Below are 10,157 nucleotides of genomic sequence, written 5' to 3' on the forward strand. Positions count from 1 at the left end.
TCACCGGAATATTTCGCTACTTCTCGCCGGTTTCTAACTAACTTTATTTCTCGCCCTTAGCTGCTTGTCGACCTTGAGTATCCAGATCCTATTCTTATTCGGGAGAATTCGTATTCCACGAGACCCCGTTGCCTTTTTTCCCCCGCTCGAACCCATTCGCGCCCACCCATTTTATCCCTCCGTCCGCATTGAACGGAGAAGGAACGGCGAAACTTGCGATAAGTCGATCCGTCAGGTGCGACCCGAAAAGAAAGCTTTCAATGGAAACGTCTCGGGCTAAGAACGCAGATTCCCGGACCTCTCGGGGATCGAGGAACTTTTCGCAACGCGGAAACTGAAGCATCCCTCTCCGCCTAAGTTCGCGGAACTCGTTTCCCTTCCAGCAGACACTCGCAAACACGAAAAAGCCGTACGAGCTCGGAGTCCTGCTTCTTCGTTGTATCTCTGTATCGAAGAAAACGGTAAACCTTCGAAAGTAGGCGATCCTTGACTGGAGTTTCGCGTTTTGGTAACTGTAGATAGAAAACTCTTAACCTAGACGTGAAAAAGCTGGAAAATTTTGTTGACAAAAATGGTTGGCGGAAAAAGAAGAAGAAAGTATTAAAATCTTCTGCTTGTCGGGTTTGTTCTATTCCACGATGGCCTGTATCTGGGTGTATAGGTGTGCGAGAAATGTTCATGAAAGCAGAGAGGTTAGTAACGGAATTATAGTCGCGTAGCATCTTCCTCTGTGTAACGGTGAAGACAAATTTTCGCACTTCAAAGGAACATTTTCGTCAAAAGGAAAGTAAGCGATCAAATAAGTCCGTGAATTTCGTACAGTGAGAAAACAGCTGTATCGAAAGTTGAAAAGGTACAAAAAGAGACAGAAGTGAAAAAGAATAGTGAAAACATAGTGAGGAAGGAAGAAGATACATCAATTCGCACGAAAGGTGCATCGATATATCTTGTATCCTAAGGTGTTTTCCTTGCGTATAAACGGCTTCTCTTGTATGAATCGCGTATACTTCCTTGCTGCCTCGTAAAACTCTGAAAAATTTATCGCTTACTACTAACGTAAGATGTCTACGATATGACGCGTTTTGCTTCCGCCAAAACTCTCCAAACGGCGGAACGATCGATGCATATTTAAAAACTCGATCATCCCTTCGATTTGAATTCTGACAGAACGGTCGGTTGACTATCAGGATGAATTTTTGAATAGGATAAGGCAACACATCTCTGGACTAAAGGTTCTAGAATGAAGAATGTAATATGCATGTATATAACCTATCCATCAATCGATGTTTAAATATTTCGCGAAAACGTATATTCTATACAATATATTTTGAATAATAATACCTCTCATCCGCTAAACTATAACTACCTACTTAAATTTCGTGCAAATGTAGTTTAATGTAACACAACTTGGATCGAATATTCATGTTACCCGGTAATAACTCAAATAAGAGCCAACGGTTTACATTTTGTATTAAAATAAATTTATTTCAAAATCAAAAGACGTAAGAGATTTAACGAGCCTTCAAACACGTCACTGTTCCGCTTCATTTTACATTTACGTATTTCCAAATTTCCAAGAACCTAAACTGGATGAAATAATCTTATTATGTTATACCAGAAATACATTAGATCTATTAAATGAACGCTCTTGCACAAGTCATTCTTCTGAAATTAATTCCACCAAACTATTCTGAAAATAATTCGATTTCTATAAATCGTCAAATTTAGAACATCGCCGATACTCCCATTGGCAAATATAATCTTAAAATCGATCACCGATAGTTTTCCAGCAAAAGTTGTTATTCATGAACTCCCATCTCGTATGAATATTTGCTTCTAATTACCGGTATGCGGTGCACGGAGTATCTATTGAAATGGCTATCTCGCGCAACGTTTCACTCGAAATACAGCCAACGGGTCCTCGCAATGAATCCGGACCTCCATTCGAATACCATGCACGCACGAGGGATGATACCATAACTACGTGGAAAACAATAAAGATGCCATACTCCACGAAGGGTGTATATAGGAGGAGGTGGAGGCAAAAGTAGGTTCGGGAAGCCTGCTAGCATTCGTAATTCCGATGACGCGATAATGCTGACCACCCTGCCAGCCGAAACAATTTATAAGTCCCTATCTAGACAGGTCACTTTAAATTATGAAGCTCTTTATTACACCGGCACGCGGGAAGACGCTAAACGCGCTGAGTCGTTGTTGCAAAATCGACCCTCACCCTCTCCCTCCCCCTCATGCCCCTACTGGCAAACGTTGCTTGCGTATGCGAATTTCGAGTGTCACACGAGCACGACCCTGGAAATTAATCGTGTAGCTATCGTTAATACCGTACGCCGCCGCCACCGCTGCTGGACAAAACCAAATTGTAGAATCTAAGTGGAAACTGTCTGGTGATTTATGCACGACACACCTAAGCTTTTCTCCGGTAGAAACTCTGTCGGAGTATCAGTTTTCACAATGTATAGTCGTGTAGTAGCGATGCAACTGATCGGAGTATTTATACTGATGTATTAGAAGCAACTTGCTTAATACGAAAAGTTTCGTTTCGAAATACGTAGTATAATAAATCGTGAAGTTCCTTCGTGGTATATATGTATATGTGCTTTATAACATATTATTTTGAAATCATAATTGAAGTAAAAAAAGTGATGTATAACAAAGAGCGAGGAATTTGTATTATATTATTACGTAATAATTGTTGGTCATACAGTTACACAATATTATTCAGATTATCAATTTAATTAATAAACTGATGTTATTGGTATTGCTCTTCGTTCGAAATATCTACAACGTGAGCAAGCATCTACAACATGAGCAGTAATTTTGCAGCATACAGAATATAGTAGCGATAATTTTAATCTGCTCTTGTTATTTGTGTAAATACAACATTGAACGCGGTTAAATATACCAACTCATGGTATTACGTAATTATAGTTATCGTATTATCTACAGATTTAGAGATTTTCTGCATGCAAAGCCGTAAATTCTATTCACTGTATCAATACCTTTTTATTCGACCAATAAAGATAAAATAACCAACCAAAATACCCCTATTCTGGCCTTTAATAAATAAGATTGCCCTTAGATAGAAAGTTTCTCTTGGTATACATTGAACGTATATAAATATTGTTATCCGTGAACTTGACTTAGATTCACAGCACCTAAACAAGCTAAGAACGCTAACGAGACCTCTGCAAGCCATCGATCCCTCAGGATTTCAGGGACGACCTTACCCGTTTAATGAATCAATTAACCTCACCTAGTGAACGGCCAATCACTGTCAATGAAAAGTCATTACCGCTAAAATCTAATAATTACCGTGGATATTTGGCGAAATTGAGGTAACGCGAAGGAACCTGGGCGTGATTCACGAAACACCCTTCAGACGGACCGATAGAAACACCATGGCAGGCCGATGTGCACAGAATGTCGTGGTAACATTAGCGAGGCATGAAAATTAAATTCCGCGTAACGATGTCGACAAAAACGACGTTCTCGCCCGAAGCAACGGTAGCGTTCATCGATTCGTCCATTATCCGAATTTCAATTAGCCGGCCCCCCTATGCTGAGCTACGATAATAACGCTACCTACATGACCCGAAGGTATGAAAAAAAATAAAATGGCTCCGCATGTCGCTGAAAAACAAATGCTTTGTGCGCGGTAGACACGTTAATATCCTCACGAAAAAAGGTATACACATACATATATACATTTTATGAAATTGCGTGCGTTTAATTAATTGAAGAGATAATTATGAAGAAACGAATAAAGAGGAATAGTGGCGTTTACTCGCGATGCGCTTTCACGTGGTATTGAAAATCCATTAAGTGTAAATGCGATATGAAACGGACGAACATTTCGTTTGAAACGTTTGCTTCGACGTGATCAGAGAAATTTCCGAATAACAATTTTTTTCAGTTTTGTCGAATAGTAGAATATTATCTACACGCGTGGTCAATATTTTTCGATAAAATATCGATTCTTTGATTTTCGTTAATTAAAAATATGCCATTAAGAATACCTGTGTATATGAATAAGAACGTTTTATACATACGTATGTATATCGAAAGTGCTTTATTACAAAGTCGTTTGTGCTTAAAAACCTGCCGATACACAAAAGAAAACACAAACAGAAAACGTAAACACAAAACGTGATACAAGTCAATGGAATTACATACAAACGGAAATCTTCGATATATCCTGTTAAATATACTAAACTAGCAAGACAAACAATTTTATACCTTTCTTTAGTTAAATAAATAGACATTTTAACATAATACGACTTACCACTGACGCGTTGAACAGTGCTCCGACACAACGATCCTTGTAATCCTTTCACGTTGTACTAATCTCTGAAGTTTCCGTCGTAGTTTGGCATTACACGCAAAGTTTCATCAATTCACACACGTTTCTAGATATTATCGAATTCGAGTCAACGAGTTTCTTTAGCTAACATAACAAATATCCTCGTGGTCCGATATAATGACCTATTTTTCATAAATTAATAATACATCATTCACACCGAAAAACTACTATATACGAATTATTCCATAAATATCTATTTCGATTATTTGAAAACGATAACCTTTCAATCTACATAGAAATTGTCAATCTTCGCACTTTTATTGTATTATCAATTATTGACCATATTAAATGGAAACACATGTAAAAGCGATACCTCTACATTCGTAACGCATTAATCAAATATTTCGCCACATTTTTGATCACATTCGTACGAGAATAACACATTTCACGTATTTCTGCGTCTTTTCAATTCACTAGCGCTGAAACAATTGGCGTTCGATTGTGAGGTTACCCGCGGTATTCGCGCCAAAACGAGAGTTGTTTGATTCACCGAAAACTTCGCACGATACGAACGACGACACACTTTTCTCCCGGTAAACGATGGCTAGGAATCAATACGACAACGATAACATACGCAATTCAATACTGTTGATATTCGTTTCGAGGCAAATTTCACGAACAAGTCACAAGAGATGTAAAACATCCGCACGCTTCCCGACGACTGGAAGAGTGACCAAGCGTCTGCTGCTCTTGAGGCAAATAGTGCGCATGCGACATAAACAAACCGTAAAGGAAAGCTTCACATAACGGGTGGGAGACGAGGATCTCGATATCTCGATACGCCTAATGAGACAACGTAATTGTCAAATATGGCAATCGTGTGCACGGGATTAATCCGTATCGTATTATGTAATTAAGTATTAAGTAATATCATAAACATAACAATGAAATCGCAATTTGAAATCGTATTACAGAGTGTGACAGTGAAATTGCGTTGTGAAATTGTAGTATCGTAAAAGTAAAACAAAAGTAAGGAAATAATAAGGAGATAACAATAATAAAGGATAGTGAATGAGCGATATAGAAGAATTACAGGCGTGATATAATCGCGAAACATTACAAATATCAGCATAAGGTAAGTTTAATTATGTTGTAATCTAAACATTAGATCTGTAATCACATTACGCGTTTAATTAATATATATGCCCGTATTGTTAGCTGGTATGACATTTGTAGGTTATGTTGTTCGAAAACATCAAAATTAGTTCTTGCAAAAAATCTAAATTTACAAGTAGAATGTGAAAATCATCATATCATTGTTTTTAATCGGGAAACATAAAATCATTATTCCTTCTAGTATGATATACAATATGTAATGTCAATTACTTGTCTATATAATATACTTGAGTAGCTATTTTCAACGATATTTAATTGTTGTCATTGAATTTTACGCTTTTAAACATCTCGTTATTGTATTTTACTCTAGTGCATACAAATTATGCGTTTAACGTACATTTTACATAGTAATTGTGACTACGTGCGTATGAATTGTCAATACGCTGAATTGATGTATTAAACAAAATATTCAATGAAATAACGAGACATTAAATATTAATTCCAGCAAGTTACCTCGTAATAAGTATTATCTGAACCGTTTCGTACATTACTCGAGGTTTCAATGGATATGCCTATTCATTTTATATCTCAATCGAAAAATATATAGCATTGGAAAACAGTTTTAAACGTATCGTAACAATATTAATACGAGCAACGAAAATTAATTACATATGAGTGAATAAATAAAGTGCTAAATGCGGCAATAAAAGTTCTGCCCTCATTCTTTTATTCACTTTCACTCAACCATATATTATGGCTCAACTGTATTACTTCTACTGCTTTTTAAAAATTCCATGAATTTCATATTTATGCATATATGTTATTCAAGAATAAATCTATAATAATCTGTATACCGTATCGATCTGTATAAATACTGAATTATTGTTCAATTTGTACCCAACAATGTCTGTTTCATATTTTATAACCAATAATTCTATATAATAAATAGTTGTTTATAAAATATCCGCAAAGTGTATGAAATTCTATAAAGTACTATATATTGCATATGAATCGAAATATCAATCTATAATTGAAAAAGCAACGTAATTTTGCTTCAATCCTTCGTACATTTTTTATGTTTGAATATCTGTCCATTTCTCTAAGCTTTTCCTGTATATCTCCTCGTCTCTTCCCCATTTTGGCGTTTCTCTTCAATTTTTCACTTTAAATGTCTTTCTGTAGATCCCACTTGGCATTTTCATTTCTTCTGTCGTCAACGCATTCCCCGAACTTGCAATTGTCGAAGCGTTCGGTGAAAAGAACTATAGCTCTAACCGACATAAATCCGAAATAATTTAACTAGCAAGTGCCTGGCGTTGTACGCCAACCTGACAGCCTCGTAAAAAATGAGCTACGCGAATGGTAATGGCTCGCTCTGTGATTGACCATTAGGTTTCACATCATTACGTGACACGTATTCCTTTCCTTATTCCCTGAAATCGCTGCATTTCCTAGAATACAAAGGAATACACACGCAAGATTGCACATAGATTGTACTATTTTAATTGTGTCACAATTACACATTAATATATTCTTCGGTGAAACATACATCAGGCGTTAAACTTTCAGTAAATATATGGGAATAAAAGAATTCTATAAACTGCAGGAAATATTCGTACAGTTTATGAGTGAATGTAATATAAGAGTGTGGTAGAAGAAAATTAGAACATATAAAAGGAGGAAATAAAAGTATAGAAAAATTCCTAGCTACTTTAATTGCTACATAAAAGACTAAAACGCGCTCTAAAAATTGTATGACATTGTTATGCATTTCAATGAAAAATGTATTCTAATAATGCAAAACGTAATAATAGTAAAACTGAATGGTTGCATTCACCTTTTACACAAATTACATTCGAATTTAAGTAGGAATCAAACGACTTGATTCTTCAAATATTCCAGCAGGCAACGAAAGAAAGGATTGCAAACAATTTCGAATATTCTACGAAGCCTCCGAAACATTCGGTAATGCATTCTGCTTCCAGACGGCGCATAGTTGTGTCTGCGTTTCGCGACGGCCGCGAAATCGCTGGAATATTTTACACAGTAGGAATTATTTATTTATTTATTTTCGTCATAGAGTGGAGAAACGAAAGGAATACTAGAGAGATCTATTTTGGGGAGAAAGGGATATTTTTACTCCACGAATCATAGCGATAGAACGCAGGCGCGTTGAAATATCGTCTGTTATCTAAATTTATTTATTAGGTGCTATTGTAATTCTTACGATTGCTTATCGGCCAGCGTGCCGTTGTGTACTGGAAAACATAATTCAGTCAGCTATCTCGCTCGGCCTCGTATCCAGTTACGTTTTCCCTCTGCCACCGGTTTAACATTAAATGGAATTCAGTCGGTATACCATGGCCTGGGTTAACCTGCCTGCTAGGATGAGCTTTATCGTGGTAACGTAGCTATAATAAGAGTATGGCGTGATAGATGAATCGTCGCAATTGTTAACTCGTTGATCACGGCTCGCACGCACTCTCGCGGCTGCTATCGATTCCTCATTTTTCCGCGATCTCTGGGGTACCGAATTGATCGAAAATGCCAAATATCTAGCAACACAGCGGTGATAGCTTTGCCAACAATTTGGAAATAAATTCTCTGTTACTTGAAAATTTATTATTACGAGTCGATGGTCTTTTTGGGTATTCCACTGTACGCATTTATATAGGGAAATTACGGAATGATATCGATATGTATTTACGTGACTACGGTCAATTTGTACCTTCCCACATACTTTTCTGCGAATAGTATTGGTAACAAATTTTAGAAATACTCATATATGAAGTATTTCAAAAATAATTAGCTAGTTATTATCGGTATAATCTTTACACGCTTTTCGTAATTATTCTTACAATTCGCAATATTCATGGAAAATGGATACATCACAAATTTCCATTAATATTGTATAATACTCCATTATTTCCATTAATTCTATGTCTGGTAATATCGGCACAGAAAGGACAAGCACTTTAATTGAATCCGCTAAACGAACCTCCATAGGCAAATGATCATCCGATTTATTTATTCCATCTCGGATTTACGTAATTAAATATCGATTCGTTAGGCCGTGATTGGTCGCTTAACAGACATGCGCAATAAAATAATTGTTGAAGCGCAGTAAAATTAAATAAATGTGGAAACAACAACTTCTAACAATGGAAAAGTAGCATGCATGCAACAAAAGTAGTAACGCAGAAAATTCGCTGGAATAATCAACATAACATCGCCTCCTCGTAATGTGCTTGTCCTTCGTTACCGCTTGTCCCGAATTGTTTATATTTCATAACCAGGGATGATGTTTCTCGCTCTCGATCGATGTTGTACGCGGCATAAAAGACGGAGGAAATCTTTGACGCCACTACGAATTAAAAATTTGTTGTCACCCTAGTTGTATATCGAGTACGTGTCATATCTGCACAGTGTATAGGTTGTTAAAGTCGTTAGCTACGCGACTTAACCAAGTTATTCGGTTACATTGGACAACGTTGGTGTCTTCATTCAATTACAACTTAGACGGATCCACGCGGTCTATACATGCCTAGTTTACGACGTCTGGATTAGCATGCAAATTGGATGCATTGAATTTCATAGTTTCGACAGCTGTAACAACCGAATAGATTCGTTGTGACGTGCCGAGGTCGACGCTGAACGTCGTCGTCATCGCTACTCTCTCTAGTACCGTCTGTTCCTGATAAGCGAATTGTTAGGCGGTCTAAAGTCGCTACTAAGTAAGAGATTAATTCAATTTAGTTGCAATACCGCCGCCGGGATTGCATCGTGGTTACTAACAAAAGCAAGAATTATCAAAGACCGCATGACGAGCAGCATAACTTTCAACTTCGTCGCGATTATGAGTTTAGTGATATTTAGAACAGTAAAGGAGATTGTTGCATAGAATATAAGAATAAGGTTAAAGGACAATGTTAGTATAATAATCAAGTTCTCCTGCACAAAACAACACAAAACACAATATCTGATTTCAAGCTTCACTCGTTGCATCAACGTTTGTACCTATTGACATATGTACCTATAAAATAGTTAATTACAAAATATTAAGATAGAAGAATTACAACGCTAGTAATTTTTTTCACAAATATACATTAACCTTTATACCGATCAAATATGCTTGATGAAATATGCTTAATCAAATATGAGCTGTATTTCGACTGTTCGCTCTACGGGAGTTAAACGCGCTCTGCCCAAAGTCTTATAAACTTGATTCCGTATTACTCTCAAGAGTGCATAACTGGAAAACAAGTTCGACTCTCCGGAGATCCACATTCTCGTAATGCAATAACCTGAAACTTCAACTGTCGCTCCTTGTGACTTTGCCGTTATAAAGAAAATGGGTTTTTACGTTAATGACTCAAGAAAACAAAATTTTTGAAACTCAGTACACGATAATCAAATAGAGGTTCCAAAAAATTTTGTTTTAGAAATTCTTCACAATTCTCGTTTACGTAGTTTGCAGTGGAACTACTGCAAAACCGCATGACGAAATGTAAGAGCTATCTAAACCCGACGATCAATGTCATTTTAGAGCGTTAGGTTGGTTCATAACACTAGCATTTGTAACCAGAATTTCAGCTACCGTCTCCTGACACTTTGCGTGTAACCGTGTGAAAATTGATATCGCCCACAACTAACTTCGGTATCTTACATACGTTCAACTAGGCGTATGCATGTTCTCGTGCCAGTCTCGTCAGAATAATCG

General features: G+C 36.9%; 1 protein-coding gene across 1 annotated transcript in view; it reads right to left on the minus strand.

The window, feature by feature from the left end:
* The window catches only part of LOC126878065 (semaphorin-2A), a 557,194-nt gene extending 552,149 nt beyond the window's left edge, over nucleotides 1–5,045 (minus strand). The window contains exon 1 of the mRNA XM_050640491.1: nucleotides 4,304–5,045. The gene's annotated coding sequence lies outside the window, so the exon portion shown is untranslated. The remainder of the gene's footprint in view (nucleotides 1–4,303) is intronic.
* Between the last annotated feature and the right edge of the window lie 5,112 nt (nucleotides 5,046–10,157).

The sequence above is a fragment of the Bombus huntii genome, chromosome 2 (genome assembly GCF_024542735.1).
Source record: "Bombus huntii isolate Logan2020A chromosome 2, iyBomHunt1.1, whole genome shotgun sequence".
NCBI classification, from domain to species: Eukaryota; Metazoa; Arthropoda; class Insecta; order Hymenoptera; family Apidae; genus Bombus; species Bombus huntii.